The 7,657-nt window shown below is 39.8% G+C and overlaps 1 non-coding gene across 1 annotated transcript; it reads left to right on the forward strand.

The window, feature by feature from the left end:
• The first annotated feature begins 5,866 nt into the window (after nt 1–5,866).
• Trnaa-cgc lies at nt 5,867–5,939 on the forward strand. The gene has a single exon. It is a non-coding gene; the product is annotated as a tRNA-Ala (tRNA).
• The last annotated feature ends 1,718 nt before the right edge of the window (nt 5,940–7,657 follow it).

Here is a 7,657-nt window from a genome sequence, read left to right on the forward strand (position 1 = left end):
AAAAATGAAATATTCGTTGGGCTTTTTTGATTCTGTCCACCGCTCGTGGTCTCGCGGTAGCGTTCTCGCTTCCCGAGCACTGGGTCCCGGGTTCGATTCGTGGCGGGGTCAGGGATTTTCACCTCCCCCTAGATGACTGGGTGTTCTCTCGTCATCATTACCATCGTCATTCATCCCCATTACGGTCGGAGGAAGGGAAAGGTAAACCACCTCCATTAGGACCTTGCCTAGACAGGTATTGCGGGTCTCCCTCATTGTTCCCCTGCGCTCTGTCAAGACGCATGGGACTTCATTTCCGTTCCATTTTGCTTCTAAGGCGAAAATGACTATCGCATTCATGTATATTTTGTCGAGCTACCCCAGGGCATATACAATAGGATTTTTGTAAGGGATACAGAAGGCGAAACATCAGGTTATGCAGGTTTCCAGAGCGAGCGAACTCCTGTTCTCCCCCTTCTGCCTCTTCAAGCCGTGGTGTATACACTGTGCGTTGACGACAGTGTCCGTCAGGCTTTCGCAACTATAACACAGGACGAATACACTGTATTTCTAAGTAGAACTTCAGTACACACGTGCCATTACGAGAAAGTACAAGTGTATCTGTCTCTCGTAGGGACCTGTGGATGGCAGTAAATGTGCGTGGTTGTGCCACTCGACGATTCAGAAACCGCCAAACGTAGAAACGTTGGGCAGAGTGAACTTTCCCATTCGCCGCCCCGTAAGCACAGTGCATCTCTGCTCTTTCTTCCCTAGAATAGCGCTCCATTTCCTGTCCGCTCCTCGCAGTAACAAACACAACTGTGTCCATGTTCGATGACAAACTGACTCGGTGTGCACAGATGCTGCAGTCTATGCAACACCTATCAAACAGGCGTTTGCACAGCCAAAGGCAACGCGTTAACGTCACAGTAAGAGGCAGAAAAAACGTAATGTTGTACCGCTTACAATATCCGCAACAATGTCGACTACCGCATTTGCAAATAAAGGTCATAAAAGTCCAACACGACGTCTCTTTTACCTAGATGTCACAAAATACATTGAAATCGTGGCCTTTCAGACCTGATACCATAACAGCTCGGTAGGCGTGTTGTGTGCCTCCCCTATAGCGGCGCGCGACGCTTTCAACGACGCCTAGCGCCGTGCGCAAAGGGATACGGACATGAGTTGCTATGGGAGATGTGCTTGTTATGACCCATTCTGCCAGACCTCTTATTCTCTACATTCATTTCAGCTACACCCTTCAGAAGGCCGTCATTTTTTTAATACGTGAAGAAATGTCTTCAATAAAAACGTAAAAAATTATTTGATAGCGTTCAGCACAGTTGTTTGCCTTGCAAATAAGCCTAAAAACCATTACTGTAGGACCACCCACTGACGAGATTTAGCCAATTATCAAGAGCACTTTTTTTCGAAAACTCGATGTATCTCGAACAACAATTTTCGTTTCTTTTAAATTCTCAAATAATTTTTTTTTTTTTTTTGACATGTCGTGGGCTCTATCTAGATTAAAAGGCAATTAAGGGGACGTGAATGTTAAAGAGTTATTGAGAATCAAATTTTTAACATTTTTCGATGTATCTCGGAACATAAAAATGCATTAAGTAGATCTTTTAAGCCCTAAAATTTCCCCAATTCACATTTTTCGATCTGAGTTACAGTTTTTTGTTATTTAAAAAGACTGGTTTCTCCTACTCTGCAGATTTTTCGTCATGTTTACTATCTTGGGTCGAGTTTCATGACAAAGAAACTATTTAACATTTATCTTCTATCGCTTCTTTTTTTCTTTTCAGGTAATAATTCTTCCAAATTTAACATCAGGCCGTCACAGAATGCTCAGACCAATACAAAAATTCCATTGCCTTATTAACGCAGACTAACGTCAGTCAAAACGATTTCTGCAGGAGAAACACTCTGCACATCAGTATGAAGCAAAAGAACATCAGAGATTAATGTCTTGTCGAATGGGGTCATTCACATTTGACAATAGTTCGAACTGGACATCAAAAAATGTCAGTGGCCGTAGTGTGTCACTAAATTACCGTTACATGGATGGCTGTACTTGCCCCGTCGAATGCAAGCCCAATATATCGAACGATATGATCTCCATCAATCCGTACACGCACGCTTCAGTTCATTGCATTTTTTATTAATAAATCCATCATATTACCTAAATCACTAGCTTTTTTTTAGTTGCTGCTATTATTTTCACAGGAACAGAGTGAGGAAAATCCACTTTTGCAGCTAGCACACGTTCAACAATACTGCCAATTTCTTACTTGTGATATACTATGTTTTATATGTATTCAGTCATTCTTGTTCACTGTTTCGAACAGTTTTCTCCACATTTAAGTTGTTACCGGTTTATAATCGAAATTTCTTTCGAGCTCAAGCAACTTGGTTCATGAACCTTTTTTCAGCTGTTCAACTTCATATCACTGTTGTGACCTGTATTCATCAATGTCTTTGGTTTTCCGGTTCCATCCGTGTATGTAATGTATTTTTATAGTTTTCATTTGCTGAATTTGAAAGCCTTGGTAATGGAAATCTCTTCGGACATTTAATCTTTTTTAAACACAAGGTCCTTTCATCTGTCTTTGAATGCTTTGTAAGTCTTCATGCTACGTAGTTGACCGAAAATATAATCTACTAATCTGAATTACGTATTAAGCTGAAACTACATCGCCTCAGAAAATTAGATCTGAACAGTAAAATGCAAAAGTATAAATAGTACCACTCATATGAATTCCACATTGAGAATGATATTTGAACTTGGCCTATCAAACTTAACAAACCATCGGCAATCATGTATCTATGCATATTATAAACATCGATTTACTTACGTATGTATGGATATATGTTCGACTAGATGAATCTGAACGTTAGTACCGAATGGAAAATTTTAATGAAGACAAATTTTTGATATTGTCATAAAAATTCATCTAAACGCTTTTGATTCACACCTGGTCCTTTGTCACTCTAAATTTTAATAGCACTGTTGTAACATACTAAAAGTTGCATAGATATCATTGCAACTGCACTATACTGCCCGCTAATTCCTATGTGTACTATCTAACCTGAAAATGTAACAGCAAAACTGAAGTACTGAACTGAATAAACAACACTTGAATGTCAATCTCCAATAGATCACTGAAACATCTCTCAGTCGCAACATTACTGTGTACGTTATCTATTTATTAAAGTGGTTAGTAGCACACCATCAAGGGCCACAGTGACAGGCTGGATTTTTCTAAATTCTGGCTGCGTTACCTTCTAGGGACCAACCATTCACTCGTCTTATTTGCGTAGATCATTCAACAGAATACAGGCAGGTATTTACGTAACAAAATTCACAATTCACAAGGATCTGTGTTCCAAGAAACAGTTTCATTTACTTTCCTACCAACCCGCAGTAAAAAGTTAAATCAACTTCCAAGTCTGAATGTTTATCCTATGCGAAAATTAAATGACTAGGCAGTAACCCAGCTACGTCCCCACTCACTGCAAAGCCTCGAGATATTCTGTCGAATTTGCTTCAGATTCAAGTTAAAGTTCACAGATGCTAACTGGCTAAAATCACTCATCAGAATCCACACCCCATAAAATTTTAGAGTTCGGAATCGTCCCCTGACGAAAAAATACTGTAAGACCACAGCTCGAAAATATTACTAAATGTTCACTGGCGACTGACGCGAAAATTTTTGAAGTCCATACTCGGGACTTAGTAAAACCACAACACTCTCACGAAACGACCAACTCGCTGCCAACCTACTCACTCAGAGACTGCAAGTGAATACTGCCCACACCAGCCTACCTGAGCCAAGAAGGCGGTCGAGAATTTATACTCTCACGTAGGTCACATGAGTAGGATCAGTATCTGCTTCCTGTTCGTATAAAAATTTAAATCTATTGATATATACGAGTATTACACACGACATCACTTCAAAATGTTATCACCTTCTCAATTTTTACGCTATTAACGTAAAAAAACTTTACTTTTGGTGACATTGTTGTTACAATTAAACAATTATAAAGCTATCTTTACGTCCCTAAATATCGTTATTATTGAACTCTACCACTACTTTTACAATACAAGTTAATCTTGTGGGTAAATTCGACGATTTTATCAGCAAGGAATCCACATTCTGGCCTATAGCCAAATATGTTAATGTTTATCACAATTTTGGTTTAATTCTCTGAGAGGCCTCTACGAGATTGAACCTTTGGCACTCCGTTTATGAAAATCGGTTTAGTTGTCACCGAGTTAAAATTTATTTAATTCATACAGTTTACAAGTTGTTTAACTCAGAATATCTTAAAAACTATTTGTCACACCGAGGGTGCACTAATTCCCTCGTACTCGCTGGAATTTTCCCTTTATTTCTGCGGTCCAAGATTTCCAGTACTTCACTAGGTTCACATTTATTACAACATATCTTATCTTTGAGTCTGTAATACAAGATCCTTTAGACTCTCATGGCGGCCCTTTCTACCACTTTTCTGCCCAACGGCTTTCGAGCACTGGTAATAGCGGCCACGAGCTTTCAGAGTGAGTTAGTCGTCTGCTAGCACCAGAATTTCTCATGGTCTTCGCTGAGTTAGCAGAGCTCAAGAGCGCCGACATCTAGAGGACGAACTACAAAGTTGTTGCCCCTGTGGGTGCCCACGCTTGCTACCACCTCCTCTTATCTATCAAATGTCAGCTCGGGTGTCGTCAGCTGTCACACAGGGCGTTATAAACTCATCACTCTCCCCCGCGCCCACTGCCATAGACTACAAGGTGCCTTCTTCGGGACCGTACCGTCACATCATGCAGTAGATGTAACAGACGAAGGTGAATATGAAGTGCAGTAGATATACAACGCATCTAGAAATAAATGAAACAAATAATGTAAAAAAAAGCAAACATAATGGAAAATTCATTTGAGTCTTCCGCCGCTATACAGTGCACATTTGTCTTTTAAGTATAAATACGAGTACCTATCCTACAAAAAGTTACCATCAGTTATATTTCCGATACAATGAAAACTAGAGAAAAATGACTTCTAATGAGTTCTGGTAAGGAAAGTGGTGAGAGATATACTGAATCGTCATTTGTGATACTGTGTGCTCAGATCATGTTTTCGCTGTCGTCGCAATGACAGGTCGGGTTGACGGAGGAGATAGAAAAGATCCAAAGAAGAGCGGCGCGTTTCGTCACCGGGTTATTTGGTAACCGTGATAGCGTTACGGAGATGTTTAATAAACTCAAGTGGCAGACTCTGCAAGAGAGGCGCTCTGCTTCGCGGTGTAGCTTGCTGTCCAGGTTTCGAGAGGGTGCGTTTCTGGATGAGGTATCGAATATATTGCTTCCCCCTACTTATACCTCCCGAGGAGATCACGAATGTAAAATTAGAGAGATTAGAGCGCGCACGGAGGCTTTCAGACAGTCGTTCTTCCCGCGAACCATACGCGACTGGAACAGGAAAGGGAGGTAATGACAGTGGCACGTAAAGTGCCCTCCGCCACACACCATTGGGTGGCTTGCGGAGTATCAATGTAGATGTAGATGTAGATTTGTAATAAATGTCATTCTACGAAAATCATTCGAATGAAAATTGTGCTGAACGTATTAGCAGCTTCCGGGCGTGACTCGTTTTCAGAAACTGAATAAAACCAAGTAGTTGAATATTCACTATTGTATGAGAAATGTACGAAAATTGTTTTCTTATAGTGCTGGCAATAATTTATGGCTATAAAATGGCACACTACCTTTTACATTTACGAAACTTTGGGCAATCACTGATTTGGAGAAGTTAAACTTAAGTTGATGACTTGATTCAGAAACAGCATTATTATTACATGCTCATAATGTATGTAAGAGTCTCCGAGCGAGGTGGTGCAGTGGTTAGCACACTGGACTCGCATTCGGGAGGACGACGGTTCAATCCCGTCTCCGGCCATCCTGATTTAGGTTTTCCGTGATTTCCCTAAATCGCTTCAGGCAAATGCCGGGATGGTTCCTTTGAAAGGGCACGGCCGATTTCCTTCCCCATCCTTCTCTCACCCGCGCTTGCTCTCCGTCTCTAATGACCTCGTTGTCGACGGGACGTTAAACACTAATCTCCTCCTTATAAAGGCACATTTGCATGCCGAGCGTGAGTTTCCTCGGAATCGCGAAATATTAATTAAATAAATAATCAGTGACAAATAAATAAAGCCTATGGCACACAACTGCAGCGCTGTGTCGCTGATAAAACAAAAGCACAATTACGTTACTCTTATGTTTAAGAGAAAAGGAGAGCTCTGGTTGAAGTGGTGCGAGAAGCACGTATTTTTTTTTTATTTTATTGTCTGGCACACCGCCATATTTCATGTTATAGAAGAATACTGCGAGTTGCAACCACACTAGGCACTCGATTCTGTAAAGAATTTATATTTATAAAAGTAAGTAGGATTATGAACTGTAGGCTTATTCATTGAATATATCTGATTTAACTAACTGTGTAACTTTTTTTATGTTTAGTAGACAATCACCTCTGTACGACGTATTGGCATGGTTGGCAAATTATTGTAATATTGAGATTTAGATTATGAGTCCGCACCTACCGCAGCAGTCTTTGGAAACGATTTAATTACGAAGTCCGATTATTCAGTTTTATTTCACGGTCAACTACGAGTAACATTGCCTTTACGAAAAAGCCATTGTCAAGCGTCTGATAACGAATAATGAAACGTCCATGTTCCAGATAAGCAAATACAATTGCAATCACAATCACCATCATACAGATAGAATAATTAACATATTCAAAATAACATTTTTTTATTTATTTTATTTATTTTATATTGTCGACTGCGTGTCGGACTTGTTATTTTGTCATTTGTTACATTGTTCTCTTTGTTTCATGTAAAAAATCAACTTTCTGGACCTGGACGTCAATGTATGAGAGATAACAAAATCTGAAGATATTTTCCAATTCTGAAATTTTGCGGGAAGACGCAATGAAACTTCCAGCAAAATAAAGTAAGACGCAGCATCTTTGCATTGGTAGGCTTGACCAGACGTATAATTCAGTGTATTAGCTTTTCAGTAAATTCTGTAGTGTTTCTTTTCTGCATAACAGTTTCAGTGATAAATTTCATTCTCAGTACTTCTCCCTAAACAATAACGTATGCAACAATACCAATACACGAGTGTACAATATGGCCGACTTCTGTACGATATCATGTAACATGGCCAGCAGCCATTACCAATAATCTCAAATTCAGTTTATATTTTTAAATTAACAGACAGCCATTGTTGCTAATAGCGATTCATGCTCAACTACATTTTATTTTAAAATCAGTGTCAAAAATTTTCTTGAAACATATATCACGTGTGGCATGGTAATAACTAGAAAACAATACGCAAAAATGGAACATCAAGGACGTACTATTCAGACGCAATCCGACTCGGACGTGAGACAAGTGTTAGAAAATGACTTTACGACAGCAACCGGTAGTGACGATTCATCAAACATTGACGCAAGTGTTGAAAATTTTGACGATAGGCCGTCCACTACAAAAATTTCAAAATCTCAATCAGAGCCCATGTTAATGCATGACGTCACGTCTAATGACGCGGCGGGGGCAGAGACCTTGCAAACGGTAAACATTGCCGACATGTTACAAATGCTAATGA

This window comes from Schistocerca americana, chromosome 6 (genome assembly GCF_021461395.2).
Source record: "Schistocerca americana isolate TAMUIC-IGC-003095 chromosome 6, iqSchAmer2.1, whole genome shotgun sequence".
NCBI classification, from domain to species: domain Eukaryota; kingdom Metazoa; phylum Arthropoda; class Insecta; order Orthoptera; family Acrididae; genus Schistocerca; species Schistocerca americana.